The sequence below is a fragment of the Lissotriton vulgaris genome, chromosome 10, assembly GCF_964263255.1.
Source record: "Lissotriton vulgaris chromosome 10, aLisVul1.2, whole genome shotgun sequence".
NCBI lineage: Eukaryota > Metazoa > Chordata > Amphibia > Caudata > Salamandridae > Lissotriton > Lissotriton vulgaris.
In genome coordinates this window covers 645,451,017-645,466,172 of record NC_141698.1, presented here as the reverse complement: position 1 = coordinate 645,466,172, position 15,156 = coordinate 645,451,017, and positions in this window count along the sequence as shown.

Genomic DNA, 15,156 nt, shown 5'->3' with positions numbered 1-15,156 from the left:
TGTAAGTGCACAAAAGAGTCAAATTCCGCCACGCCCATCCTCTACTTCATCTGGCATTGAAACTGAAAGTAGCACCTCCACCACCACCAGAAATCTCCAGTCCCCAGTTTGGTACTTCTTTAGTATTAGCAAAAAAGGCAGAAAACCTAGTCATTTGTTCAATTTGTAAACAAGTAGTTAGTCAAGGTGTGCTTGGTACCATCTATGGTACCAGAGGCCAGAGAGGTCATATAAAAAAATACTGCATTATCCAGTGGGAGGCGCACCTAAGTAACATCCGGAAAGCCAAAAGTACAAATCCAAATGTATCCATTGATATTGCATCTGATGACAAGGAGCTGATCTTGCAGGGGGCAGGTGAATAACCAAGATACATTTTTTCTGGTACACACAGTACCCCTGGCAGCAGCACTGCAGTGGTAGCGCCCACACTCTCTTCTATCCCAGCAACATCTAGGAGGCACAGTAGTCTGGTAGAGACACCAATGTGAAAAAGTACATCAATGAGCCTAACTGGGTTGAAGAACTCTGGATCGTTATCACATATTAAAACGGTCCAGACCACAATTAAAAGCATGTTTTGGTCGGAGGCGCCATTTGGACGCAACCATCCAAGCGGCACGTCTGTATAATGCAATGCTGGCTAAAATGTTAGCGCTGGACCTTCTCCCTTTTTAGGGCTCGGGCCTCCCCTACACGGAGTGTAGGAGGAGCTTGCGAGCTCTTTAGTATTTAGAAAAAAAAGTTTCAGAAAGGACTCCGGCTGGGACATTCCTTAGATTTTTTTGGCATCTGCCTAGTGATTCGTCTTCGCTGTGCTGTGTATTCAGTAGCGTTGACGTGATAGGCTGTATGCAATGTACGCGTGCCCGAGTTGGCATTTTCTGTTCGCGAACGAGCACGGGAGAGTGATTCATCTTAATTAGGAGCTGTCAGAGTGGCCGTGTAATGCAATCCAGATGATGCGAGCGCGTTCACAGCGGTGAGCGCGTTCAATGTTAAATGACGAGAGGCAGCAGGCGAGGCTCACAGAAGATGACTCATACATGCTCGTCCACACTGTAGTTCTTGTGTTTCCTGAAGAGTCTCATTTCCAAAGGGCGCCATTTTCTTCTTTTCCTCGCACGCTGGCTGCACTGCACTATTTGTGTCTTGTTTAAACGCTGTTAATAGTGCATCCTACTTGGTCTCACCCCAGCTGGCTTCTCGTCACGGGTGCAAATACTGTATTGATAACAATATAAGAGGTAATCAATACAGTGATTCTTAAATTCCCAAGAGGTGAATTTCAGATAATTAGCTCGCCTGATCGTCATGGCTCTGACCTTTGGAAATAAACCTGCAACAGTCGTTGTCCTTGGTTTTCAAAAGCAAAATCACACGCGAGGCAGGGTCACTCGTAATGATTGGGGAACATCGACCACTTTTCGGTCTGATAAGCCGGTGAAATGTCTTAATTAATTCAGTAGGGAAGAGGCTGAACACAGCTCAATAGTGCTGAATGAGTCCATTAAAAGCCACGCAGGCAAAATTTGAGCCGGTAAACATTCCCTTCTGGTGGGTTTCCGTGCTATTAGAACATTCCCATCTGAACTGCTTTGTCAGGACATCTTGAGAGCTTCTGTACTTCTACCCCCGCCCATCACAATCCCGGCGCTTTTTGAATATGCCGTCTGAATACCTGTTCCATTGATGGTCCTATAGAATTCAGATGCCAACCAATCTGCTCCTCAGAATACCTGTCCCATTGACAAAGCTCAGTAGAAATACTTCCTAACACAGGAGCGATCATGGAATAGCCACTAACTAAGGAGGGAACATCCGAGATCCTCTGAACCTACCTGTCTGGGTGGTCATCACTCGAGCTTTGCATCGCAACAGCGCTGTTGACAACTACATATTGTGCTCGACATTCTTGTGCCGGGGACTATAATAGTCACAATTTGTATGTAAGTAAATCTAAGCATCAAAGTTACAATGTCAGCTAATTCGTCTGCTAGAATTCCTATGCCAGGAACTTGCCCATCACTGTTCCTGTTCTGGCACCCTGACCCTTGGAATTTCAAGGCAAGTTATATAAGTGGCGACCTGTCTCAGCCTTGTGAGCCTACAATAGCCAGGCATGTATAGTTCCAGTTATTGGTCACCATGGAATTAAAAAGTTTGTGATTGCGTCGAAACACGATAGGCAAAGTTAGCTCTGCAGCCATCCTCACTCAGGGGGGCACGGCACCTTGTTGGAATGTCAGTGCTCAAGTTGGATGGTCATGTCTTGTTCTCGTCTGGCCACTGACAAGTGCACGTGTTTTCTTTGAGGATGGGCATGTTCTCTGTAGAGAAATGGTCAGAATGTAGAGTGGGTTCCTATCGACTCTGCAGCGCAGTGTGGTGCATTAACGCTCCGGCTCTGTGCCCGCCGCACCCTTCTCAATCCTAGTGCCTTAACACTGTTAGTGCAAAATGTTTCAGCCCCTGCATGCTGGGTTTCGATGGTATCTCAGCAACGAGAGATGATGCCATGAACCATATGGAAATTCCTTAATGGGCTTCCTGGCAATGGAATAGTGTTAAGGAGTGTCGAAGCTTTCATTCTCAAAATGGCGACTTGGTACTTCATTCACCGAAGACATTCAGTAAAAAATAGAATTTAAGGACATTGAGAGTGGAGAGAACACTGGAAATGCTACACGTTGGTAGCAGACATCCAGAACTCGCTGCAGAAACAGGCACTGCATGAAGCCAACGTCTTTGGAAACCTTGGCAGTTTTACGATGTTGTGAAGTTTTTATGCTTTTCCCTTATAAATATGGGACAATGTGTCTCAGAAGCTAAACTTGGAGAGGCAGTTGCTTAATGTGCTTTTGTGCATTAAAAAACAACTGCAAAGAAAAGCTCTGTGTACAATTTCCATCTTGGCTGTTTCGATCAGGTTGGAAATGATCTTGACCTGTGGCTCATATTTACACGGGCAAAGATGCAATTAAACTGAGGAACTTCTCCAACTTGAATGTCGGAATCCAGACACTTGGCAAAAGTAGCCTGTGTAAAAAAAAAACCAAAACTTTTTCCATACCCTTAATTCTGACCCCTCCCAGTGCCGAGGAAACGCCGAAGCTGTGCTTCACAAATATTGACAAATTCAGGTTTGCCCCCACCCCTCTGCATGCATCTTAAAGTTTACGTATAGAATTTATTTAAAATAATGTAATGTTTTTTAAAGAAATACTTACATTGACTAAAAGTTATTCACATATTTTGTAATAACAATATTTGTTTTATTTATATATACTTCTTAACATGAAATAAAATATATTTATCTTTAAAAGAAGGTTTCTACGGAGAGTGTTGCCGTACAACTGTTTGTCCGTGTGAGTGCAGAGTAGTGAGGGCAGAGTAGTGAGGGCAGAGTAGGGAGTGCATACTAGGGAGTGCATACTAGGGAGTGCATACTAGGGAGTGCAGAGTAGGGAGTGCAGAGTAGGGAGTGCAGAGTAGTGAGGGCAGAGTGCAGAGTAGTGAGGGCAGAGTAGTGAGGGCAGAGTAGTAAGGGCAGAGTAGGGAGGGCAGAGTAGGGAGGGCAGAGTAGTAAGGGCAGAGTGCAGAGTAGTGAGGGCAGAGTGCAGAGTAGCGAGGGCAGAGTAGTGAGGGCAGAGTAGTGAGGGCAGAGTAGTGAGGGCAGAGTAGTGAGGGCAGAGTAGGGAGGGCAGAGTAGGGAGGGCAGAGTAGGGAGTGCAGAGTAGTGAGTAGAGTAGTGAGTAGAGTAGTGAGTAGAGTAGTGAGTAGTGAGTAGAGTAGTGAGTAGAGTAGTGAGTAGTGAGTAGTGAGTAGTGAGTAGTGAGTAGAGTAGTGAGTAGTGAGTGCAGAGTAGTGAGTAGTGAGTGCAGAGTAGTGAGTAGTGAGTAGAGTAGTGAGGTGAGTAGTGAGTAGTGAGTGCAGAGTAGTGAGTAGAGTAGTCAGTAGTGAGTAGAGTAGTGAGTAGAGTAGTGAGGTGAGTAGAGTAGTGAGTAAAGTAGTGAGTGCAAAGTAGTGAGTAGAGAAGTGAGTAGTAAGTAGTGAGTAGTGAGTAGTGAGTAGTGAGTCGTGAGTAGTGAGGAGTAGAGTAGTGAGTAGTGAGTGGCGAGTAGTGAGTAGTGAGTAGAGTAGTGAGTAGTGAGTAGTGAGTAGAGTAGTGAGTAGAGTAGTGAGTAGTGAGTAGAGCAGTGAGTAGTGAGCAGTGAGTAGTGAGTAGTGAGTAGTGAGTAGAGAAGTGAGTGCAGAGTAGTGAATAGTGAGTAGAGTAGTGAGTAGTGAGTAGAGTAGTGAGTAGTGAGTGCAGAGTAGTGAGTAGTGAGTGCAGAGTAGTGAGTAGTGAGTAGAGTAGTGAGGTGAGTAGTGAGTAGTGAGTGCAGAGTAGTGAGTAGAGTAGTCAGTAGTGAGTAGAGTAGTGAGGTGAGTAGAGTAGTGAGTAAAGTAGTGAGTGCAGAGTAGTGAGTAGAGAAGTGAGTAGTGAGTAGTGAGTAGTGAGTAGTGAGTAGTGAGGAGTAGAGTAGTGAGGAGTAGAGTAGTGAGTAGTGAGTGGCGAGTAGTGAGTAGTGAGTAGAGTAGTGAGTAGAGTAGTGAGTGCAGAGTAGTGAGTAGTGAGTAGTGAGTAGAGTAGTGAGTAGTGAGTAGAGTAGTGAGTAGTGAGTAGAGTAGTGAGTAGAGTAGTGAGTAGTGAGTAGTGAGTAGTGAGTGCAGAGTAGTGAGTAGTGAGTAGTGAGTAGAGTAGTGAGTAGTGAGTAGAGTAGTGAGTAGTGAGTAGAGTAGTGAGTAAAGTAGTGAGTGCAGAGTAGTGAGTAGTGAGTAGAGTAGTGAGTAGTGAGTAGAGTAGTGAGTAAAGTAGTGAGTAGAGTAGTGAGTAAAGTAGTGAGTGCAGAGTAGTGAGTAGTGAGTAGAGTAGTGAGTAGTGAGTAGAGTAGTGAGTTGTGAGTAGAGTAGTGAGTAAAGTAGTGAGTGCAGAGTAGTGAGTAGAGTAGTGAGTAGTGAGTAGAGTAGTGAGTAAAGTAGTGAGTAGAGTAGTGAGTAGAGTAGTGAGTGGAGAGTAGTGAGTAGAGTAGTGAGTAGTGAGTGCAGAGTAGTGAGTAGTGAGTAGAGTAGTGAGTAGAGAGTAGTGAGTAGTGAGTAGTGAGGAGTAGAGTAGTGAGTAGTGAGTGGCGAGTAGTGAGTAGTGAGTAGAGTAGTGAGTAGAATAGTGAGTGCAGAGTAGTGAGTAGTGAGTAGAGTAGTGAGTAGTGAGTAGAGTAGTGAGTAGAGTAGTGAGGTGAGTAGAGTAGTGAGTAAAGTAGTGAGTGCAGAGTAGTGAGTAGAGAAGTGAGTAGTGAGTAGAGAAGTGCGTAGAGTAGTGAGTAGTGAGTGCAGAGTAGTGAGTAGTGAGTAGAGTAGTGAGTAGTAAGTAGAGTAGTGAGGTGAGTAGTGAGTAGTGAGTGCAGAGTAGTGAGTAGAGTAGTCAGTAGTGAGTAGAGTAGTGAGTAGAGTAGTGAGGTGAGTAGAGTAGTGAGTAAAGTAGTGAGTAGAGAAGTGAGTAGTGAGTAGAGAAGTGAGTAGTGAGTAGTGAGTAGTGAGTAGTGAGGAGTAGAGTAGTGAGTAGTGAGTGGCGAGTAGTGAGTAGAGTAGTGAGTAGTGAGTAGAGTAGTGAGTAGTGAGTAGAGTAGTGAGTAGAGTAGTGAGGTGAGTAGAGTAGTGAGTAAAGTAGTGAGTGCAGAGTAGTGAGTAGAGAAGTGAGTAGTGAGTAGTGAGTAGAGTAGTGAGTAGAGTAGTGAGTAGTGAGTGCAGAGTAGTGAGTAGTGAGTAGTGAGTAGAGTAGTGAGTAGTGAGTCGAGTAGTGAGTAGAGTATTGAGGTGAGTAGAGTAGTGAGGTGAGTAGAGTAGTGAGTAAAGTAGTGAGTGCAGAGTAGTGAGTAGAGAAGTGAGTAGTGAGTAGTGAGTAGAGTAGTGAGTAGAAAGTAGTGAGTAGAGTAGTGAGTAGAGTGGAGAGTAGTGAGTAGTGGTCAGAGTGGAGAGTAGTGAGTAGTGAGCAGAGTAGTGAGTAGTGAGCAGAGTAGTGAGTAGTGAGCAGAGTAGTGAGTAGAGTAGTGAGTAGAGTAGTGAGTAGTGAGCAGAGTAGTGAGTAGTGGGTGCAGAGTAGTGAGTAGAGTAGTGAGTAGAGTAGTGAGTAGTGAGTAGAGTAGTGAGTAGTGAGTGCAGAGTAGTGAGTAGTGAGTAGAGTAGTGAGTAGAGTAGTGAGTGCAGAGTAGTGAGTAGAGTAGTGAGTAGTGAGTGCAGAGTAGTGAGTAGAGTAGTGAGTAGAGTAGTGAGTAGTGAGTGCAGAGTAGTGAGTAGAGTAGTGAGTAGTGAGTGCAGAGTAGTGAGTAGAGTAGTGAGTAGAGTAGTGAGTAGAGTAGTGAGTAGGACATCACAGGCAGCAGCTGTGCAAGCTTCTTACACTCACAAGGAGACCACAGGCAGCTGAGGTGCAATCTTCTCCCACTCACAAGAACGACATCACAGGCAGCAGCAGTGCAAGCTTCTTACACTCACAAGGAGACCACAGGCAGCAGAGGTGCAAGCTTCTCACACTCACAAGAAGGACATCACAGGCAGTAACGGTGCAATATTCTCACACTCACAAGGAGATCACTGGCAGTACACACCACATGAACACACTCCATAACACATAGCAACAATACATTGGCATTTACAATGCCATTAGCTCAAACTCAAATAAATCCGAGCCCGATTGCATTTCTAATGCTTGTTCTTTCATGGAAAGGGTGGGTTTTCTAGAATTTGTGGCAACAGTCTGCCCTAAATGGAAGGTTCCTAGTCAGTCCTATTTTGCCAGAGTTGCGGTTCCAGCACTACATCACAATCTGCTGGAGGTGATTGGGACACCTTTGTAGAAGAGTGCTGTTAACACTATCCACCTGACAACAGACATGTGGACCGATTGCCAAGCTGTTGTTTACATGTGCATCACTGCACACCGGGTCTCTTTTGCGGGGGTTAGAGACAAGATAGCTGCAGGTGTTGACAGTGTCACAATTTTTCAAGCTATTCGAAAACATGCAACAGTACCCATGTTTGCCATGGAGAAATCTCATACTGCAGTAAACATTTTGGAGGAGTTTAACAGTAAGGTCTTTGAATGGCTGCAGCCAAGAAAGCGCATGATTGGTTATGTTTCCACGGATAATGGCAGTAATATAGTTAAGGCCATGTCTGATGGTGGCTATTTCTGAGTGCCGTGTTTGGCGCACAGTATTAACATTGTTGTTCAAGATTTCTTGAAAAAAGAAAACACAGTCAGCAAGTTACTGACCACCTGCCGAAGAATCTTCACACATTTCAGCCATTCTTTTAAGGCCCGGAAGCAGCTGAGGATCATTCAACGTAACCGTAGAGTGCCAGTCAGAGGACTCATCCAGGAGATGGCAACACGTTGGAACTCAACCTTCTACACGCTTGAGCATCTGTTTGAGGAGTACTTCGTAATCAATGAGTATGTCTTTAATGCACGGGGTGCTTCTATGAAAGACATGAGGCTAGAGCTGGATGAATGGGACCTAGTTAAAAGCCTGACAGACATGCTTCGTCCTTTTGAGGTGTTCTCGCGTGAAGTCAGCAGGGAGGACTGTACTTTGGGCAAAGCTATCCCATTGTTGTGCATGCTATAGCACCAACTGAAGGTGGTGTCTTCAACGTTCCGAGTTGATGCTGAAAAACATGACGCATATCGGTTGACGGAGAGCTTATTAAGCTGCCTAGTTGACAATGAAAGGCTTAAAGCAATTACATGCAGAACAACATTACATTTGTGCCACTATTCTGGATCCACGGTACAAAAAGGCACTGGCCAGCAATACATTCATTCCTTTTAATGAAGCAGATGTTTCCAAGTACAAACATTGGCTAGCCCTGTCAGCCACTCGGTTCGAAAAAGAGCGGCAGGAAATTGAAGGAACCACCACAAGTAATACTGAAGCAGCAGGCCATCCGTCGTCAAGGTCCACTTCTGTGGCTGAAGGCAGTCACTTTCCCTCACAGCTGTTACCGACAGCAGCAACCGTATCATCCTCATCACCTGCACCAGGCCCAGCCATAATGTTGTCGGAAGCGGATTGGATAACTCATCGTGGGTTTGCTCGTTCCAGTGTTGATGCAAAGGCAACAGATGGTACGGAAAGTGGAGCACCCATGGAGGACCTTGAGTGGATGGTGCAGGCCTATCTGGATGACCCAACAGAGGTCTTCTTTGATCAGAACCCATTGGTGTATTAGTATGGGAAAAGGACTCAATGGCCACTGATCACCATGCTGGTTCTACATTAGTTGGCTTGCCCACTCGCAAGCGTGTCTTCTGAACGTGTTTTCAGTGCTGCTGATGCCATTGTAACTTCCAAAAGGACCCGCCTCTCGCCCAAAAATGTGGAGAGGTTAACACTGATGAGGATGAATCAGCACTTCATACCACCAGATTACAAAATACGTGAATCCACGCAGGAAGAAGAGGACACCGACTTAGGTGACGGAAGTTCTTCTCTGTTAGCTGACCTACTCCAGGTTCAATTGACAGAGTTTGAGGACGAGCTCTACTTCCCTGACACCTAGGCTTGAAACATACTTTTTTTTCATCCTTATTCACTTTTATTTCTGTGTGTCTTTCTTTGTTTTGCAACTTTGAGCACAACAAAACTCTAATCACAACAAATCCATCAGCAGCACTGTCTTTGTCTTATTTCCATATTGAAGGTGACACTGTCTGCATTCCTAGGGTTCACAAGTTCACAACTCAGTCATGCTCCTCTATCCTCCCCCTCCAGACTCCCCCTATCCATTTGTTTCCCTCACGGCAAATGGCCGAATTACGCAGAATCAAGAAACTGTCGCTATGCTGACTGTTACTTCTGGAATTGACACGAGAGGCTGCCCTGTGGCCCTTCACTTAAGAATAAGATGCTGACAAAAAGTGGAACAGGTAATGAATGATGAGAATGTAAGATGGCATGCAGAGTGGACAACACTGGCTGTCTGGCTCTGATGAAAGCAATTGCTGTTTGTTTGTTGTGCATGAAATGAATCCTATGTGTTCTGTTATTATTTAATCTTTTACAAACTAGATGTAACTCAAGTCTACTCTGTTTTTACCTATTTAATACAAATTGTACTTCTACTGCAGGGGCCACTACGTTGCATTTTTTAATATGGAAAATGTCCTTGGACTCACTGTGTGTAGACTGTGACTGTGTCAAGAATTCCTGTCGGGAAGGAGAAATCCGGCACCTGGAAGATACGGACTACAAATCCCAGGAGGCTTAGCGGGTAGATGTTATGTAAACAAGTGACCCGTTACATAATTCCAGTAAACACGCCCTATAAAAGGAGGAACCCGAAGGAAGAACATTGTCGATTATTGTGTTTCACCGACGTACCTGCTTCGTGAAGAGCAGCGTTCCGAAGAGGTAATCCCGTCAGGCAAGAACGGAGGTAGGTCGAGTCGTTACTTCCTGCGCCGTGTCTTGCCAATCTTACCCTGTTCCTGACCCGGAAGCTCTACCGGACTACCATTGAGCATTGCCTTGACTCGGCTGAGTCTAGGTGTCTTGGTCCTTGTGCAGGTTGGAGCCGTAGCTCCCAGCCCGACCCGAGATACAAAGACTACCATCTGTAATGCACACCAGGAGGTGTTTTCCGCGTTACAGTTTAGGAAGTCTAACGGATCGATCGAGCGGCTGCTCTCGATCCCGGGGCATTACGAGGAAGAGGTCGAGCGGCTGCTCCCTTCAGGTAGAGACCCCGGCTGGGTGTTTCCCTGTCTCCTCTGATCTCCCCATCCCTCTGCGTACCCCTCACAGCATACCGATTGGCATTTTCCGCCATTGCTTATCTGCCCTCTGTTGGCATACGGCGGTACCGGCGTAATTGCAGAGGACGGTTAGGACCATCCGTGCTGTGGGCTGGTAACGTGGATAGACTGGAGGATTCCAGTAACTATAACTTTCAGTTCCTTATTGTATCATTTTTGCCTTCATTAAACTACAAAAAACGTACACAAGTGGTTGCGTCCTCATTTCGTGTCTGTTCGCGATCCTGAGACAATCAGGACGTTACAGACTGTATGAACAACATTGAGTTTGCCAATACCATGATGATGATGATGATGAGTCTTGAATCTGATCAAAGTTAAATATTATCTTTGCAGTCACTCACAGGGATGGATGGATCATCATCGTCTGTTTACTGAAGAACTATGGCCATTTCATGAGTGGCAAGCAGGTAAACAAGTCAACAACAACCACAGCAGAACTACATGTCTGTCTAGTCGTGGTATGGAGTGGTCGAGCCAGTGTAGCGTTGTTATGCCAGAGTCCAGACAGAAGTTCATGTAAAATTGCGGCTATGTGACATGCTGTATAAAATTAGATCTGCTTTGTCTGCCTGTGTCAAAGAGATATGCTACATGGAGGTTGGTTCACTCAGTGGTGCCTGCCTTGACTGTCTGCATGGCCCTGGCCATTTCGTGAGTGGCAAACAGGTAAACAAGTCAACAACAACCACAGCAGAACTACATGTCTGTCTAGTCGTGGTATGGAGTGGTCGAGCCTGTGTAGCGTTGTTATGCCAGAGTCCAGACAGAAGTTCATGTAAAATTGCGGCTATGTGGCTTGCTGTATAAAATTAGATCTGCTTTGTCTGTCTGTGTCAAAGAGATATGCTACATGGAGGTTGGTTCACTCAGTGGTGCCTGCCTTGACCGTCTGCATGGCCCTGGCCTGCTGTGTGCTAATTATTATACTTGAAAAGGAGACTCAGAGTACGCACTTTAGAAACGATGCTTGTATGTAATACTGTCGCCTCTGAAAGTGAAAGTGTTGTTTTTGCACTACACAGCGCACCTTATATTTTTCTTCCTGGGTGTTTTAATATTCCTTCCGGTTTTTCCATCGACAATTACAGGCCGGCTTTTACCCTGTGCAATGGAAAAAACATTAACTTAGGCATTCCATAATTCTGCATCCGCCAGACAGGCAGTGGAGAGTGTGGTCCCAAGATTGATTGATGGAGCGTCAAATGGAATGGAGGAGTACCGCGAATAAGAGGAATGGCTGGATGCATGCAACTTCCCAAATGGAACAGGACAACTACAACATACAGTTACAGTATCCTCTTCACTTCTCCTTATCTTTTAAATAATGTTATTGTTGTGAACTTCTATGAGTGCGACTCTGTACGTTTGCTCCTTCCTTCAAATTCATCCCTACAGCTATTTGATAAGTTTCTTTCATATTTCTATAACTAATTTAATGTACTATTGAGTGTTTAATCTCTCTGAAGGCAGATAGGCAATTGAAATTGCGTAATTACTGCAGTCCTGTACTGTCAAACTGTTTATTCATAGTTAGTGAGTTGTAAGTACTACTTTTCAGTAACCTAACCATCCATTTAACAAACAACTTCATGCATGCACTTCCTTTATGTCCCTTAAAAGATTTATGGATATCTTCGTATCCAAAGATTTGTTTTTCTTCATTTGTTTTTTGTCCATGCTATGTTTTTTTTCTCTCTCCACAAAACTTTTACAAAAACCCCCATTCCCATCTAATTTTCAAACCCTAACCCTCTTCCCCCGGGTTGTGTGGTTTTCATTGAGGTGTGACTAAATGGCAACAATAATTCTACATACTTGCTGGGGAGGAAAAGGTCAAAGCAACAGAAAATCAATTTCAACGCTGATGAAGGAATCCGAGGATATATTCTAATTCTTATTCTGCTTGACAAACACCCATCAGTATTTGCAAATCAAATCAGAATTTCATGTGCGTCATCAAGTGGATTGATCATCAACAACATCCTCCTCCTAAACCTGACGAATGCTTACGCTGCTGTGTCCTTCACCTTCAGTACTATTTCTTGTAGTAGCCATACTCCACGCTACTAGTACTTATATTTTGAATACTTTAGCATTGCTTAGGCTGCAATTTATGCCACTGTTCTTGTGTACTGTACTATCTATCGTACTGTTCTAATGCTCCTCTCAGGCCACTCAATGTTTCATTTCCTTTTTTTTCATATGCTGCTACTGCCAGTGTGTACCACTACTACTATCACCACAACGATGACATTTCATCCGTCCAGGATTCCATAGCCAACCTTAATCGCCATTTGCCATGCAGCCAGCCCTGTGCCTAGCCTTATTCTCAAACACGAATCACAGGTAAGATAAGAATTTTGGGGGAGGAAGAATAACGATTTAGGAGGAGAGGAGAGACTGATGGTAGTGCTAGTAGAGTAGTAGGACAATTGAATTCACTAACACTGTCAGTGGCACTTTTGTACAAATTTGGGCGATTACTTAGACTATTTGAATCAAGCAGTCAGTTAAGTTTCAGGAAAACAAACCCCCCTGCCGCCCCCTCAAAACAGTAAAAACGCATATGCTATGTTTCAGTAGAAAATAAATATTTATTTTGATCCCTAACAAAAAGAAATATCCCGCAAGACCTGACCCACCCCCCTCCCTAACCCCAACCAATGTCCATGAAATCAAATGTCCCAAAAGCCCAAAAACCCCAACGCCCAATTCCCACCCCCCAAAAAGTCTCCTGTGGCCAGGTGGTCTCTGAGCTCTCTCTGGAGGTTCTTGAGCAGGGCTTTCTGCCTCGCCACCTCCTGCTCATGGTTGGCCACTCACAGGGTCAGTCGGTGTATACTCGCCTTACAGGTACTGTGGGGGGCAGCTGTTGTTTTTGCTGCTCGGCGGCGGCGGGTGGCTGCCGGACTATGGTGCCGTACCGCTGGAGGATTGGGCTGACTGTATGACCCAGGGGCAGCGGAGGAGGATGCTGCTGTGGTGGATGTTGACTGCGACTGCGAGTCATCCTCCTCCTCCTGAGCCACCAGCCGCCGATATTTGTTGACAATTGCCTCCAGCTTCCGTTGCCGGGCCCAGATAGCCAATTCCTTCCATGTTAGTTTAGAAGGAGTATCTATATGAAGAAATAAAAACATACTGTAACCAATGATCTTTAATATTAACACACAATAATTCAACTGAAAGTTGTGTCACGGTAGCACGAGCAAATTTGCAAGCACAGTATATAACATTTGCGGTATCTATCTATCTAACCTCCCACTTAGTCGGCCTCTGCTCTAACATTAGTGGGAGTTTCAGGAATTCTACTTGCACTATATGGACTCACTACATTAGACTCAGACAGTACACCAGTCTTCTTCTGCTCGCTTGTTTAGTGAAATTAGTACGTAAACTTGTGGAAGCCGGCATAATGCCAGCGCAGTCAGCTTGCACCCAAGAAAAACAGACACAAGCCATGATGACGCAGACTTGCGTTACTGTTACCAGTCTAGTACATGCAGGTGGTGAAGCTCTTACTTTTCTATTACGGGTGGCACTGGCCATACTCTGTTACAAGGGCTACTGCTAAATTAATTTAACTTTCACCCTGCCCAGCCCCTGATTACTACAAAAGGAAAATGAAGAAGAAAAATAATATTATCATCTATCCCTTCACAGGATATTTGCTTATATAAGGGATGACTTTAGGTGCTTTGCTTTTATTGATTGAGTGAACAGTACACCGATAGGCCACACATGAATGACAGTTGAAAAAAAAATGATTAACAGGGGTAGTGAGTGGTCCTCGTAATCGCCGGAGGAAGGCACTTGTGAGTTGTGACTTGACTTGATAATGTGAACTATACAATATATGCTGTGCTTGCAAACTACTGTTAGTCAAGGGAGTATTCTGAAAAATTACAACTTCTACTTTGCTCGGCTTTCCTACTCTGGCACGGACGTGCCGTGTTACATGCTCTTCAAAGTAACACTCTTCATCCTGTGACAGTCTGCTCTGTCTACATACACCTATGCTATCTATGAGGAAGATCAAATCCAAGCATCCATCCATTCAAAGTAAATGTCAATCATTCTTCTTAATGTTTCAACTGGACAAACCTTCCTTTTTCTCACCGAAAAACATGAGCGGGAGACTCTGCAGATCGCAGAGCGGGGAAGCAGCAGGACTACCTGTCCCACAACTGAGAGGGACCAACGAGTGTGTGCCACAGCCCCTCCCTCAAGCCCTACATCAACGCCTTGTGCTTCCCGTTCCGCGGGAGACGCTGCGGAACACAGAGCGGGGAAGCAGCAGGACTACCTGTCCCACAACTGAGAGGGACCAACGAGTGTGTGCCACAGCCCCTCCCTCAAGCCCTACATCAAAGCCTTGTGCTTCCCGTTCCGCGGGAGACGCTGCGGAACACAGAGCGGGGAAGCAGCAGGACTACCTGTCCCACAACTGAGAGGGACTAATGAGTGTGTGCCACAGCCCCTCCCTCCAGCCCTACATCAACGCCTTGCGACTCCCGCATCGCGGGTCGCGCACATGCGTGCGCCGGGCGAAGCCCGGGCAAAGGACTGGCCATTTTGGCCGTCCGGGGCAGGAGGAGCAGGGCTGGGCCATCCCTCCTTCGCTTTGTCAACCAAGGTACTCTGTGCACTATAATCTTATTGCTTGTTCTTCCTGTTCCAGCAGTTATAATTATGGAGAAAGGGAAAACCACAGAGGACGCTAACGAGGCAGTTGGTGGGGTGGCTAAGGGAGGCAAAATAAGGAAGAGTTCGAAGGTTAAGCCTCAGAGAAAGCGTTTGCCACATGTGAGTAGCAATTGTGTCATTGACCGGATTAATATATATATATATATCAAACACACAAGTTCAGCCTCGGAGAGAGGGAGCCCACACAGACAGGTAGAGTATTTGCTTTTATTCTGTGGAGATTGCGGTGTAGGAACAGCAAGCCGCCTCAACATGATTCTGTCCTTCCCTTACGCGTTTCATGCACAGCACTTCATCAGAGGGTGACGGACTTGCGCAGAATTGAACAGCTGTGTTTCTCTATGCACCACTTAAATGTAATTCTTTCAGCCTGCGTGGGCGTGGCCACTTGCATGGCCCGATGGTTCATGTAGTGCTGAGGTTATACTCCAGTGAGTTGCCAGTTCAATCCCCGGTACTTGTCAATAAAATCCCAAGTGGGTCGTGTGGTCAGTTTTGCTGTAAAAACACTTCCGTTAATTTCACCACAGGCAATGTCTGCTCCTCGCTGCCTCGTCATTTGGCGCTGCAGACCGACTGTTAACAAC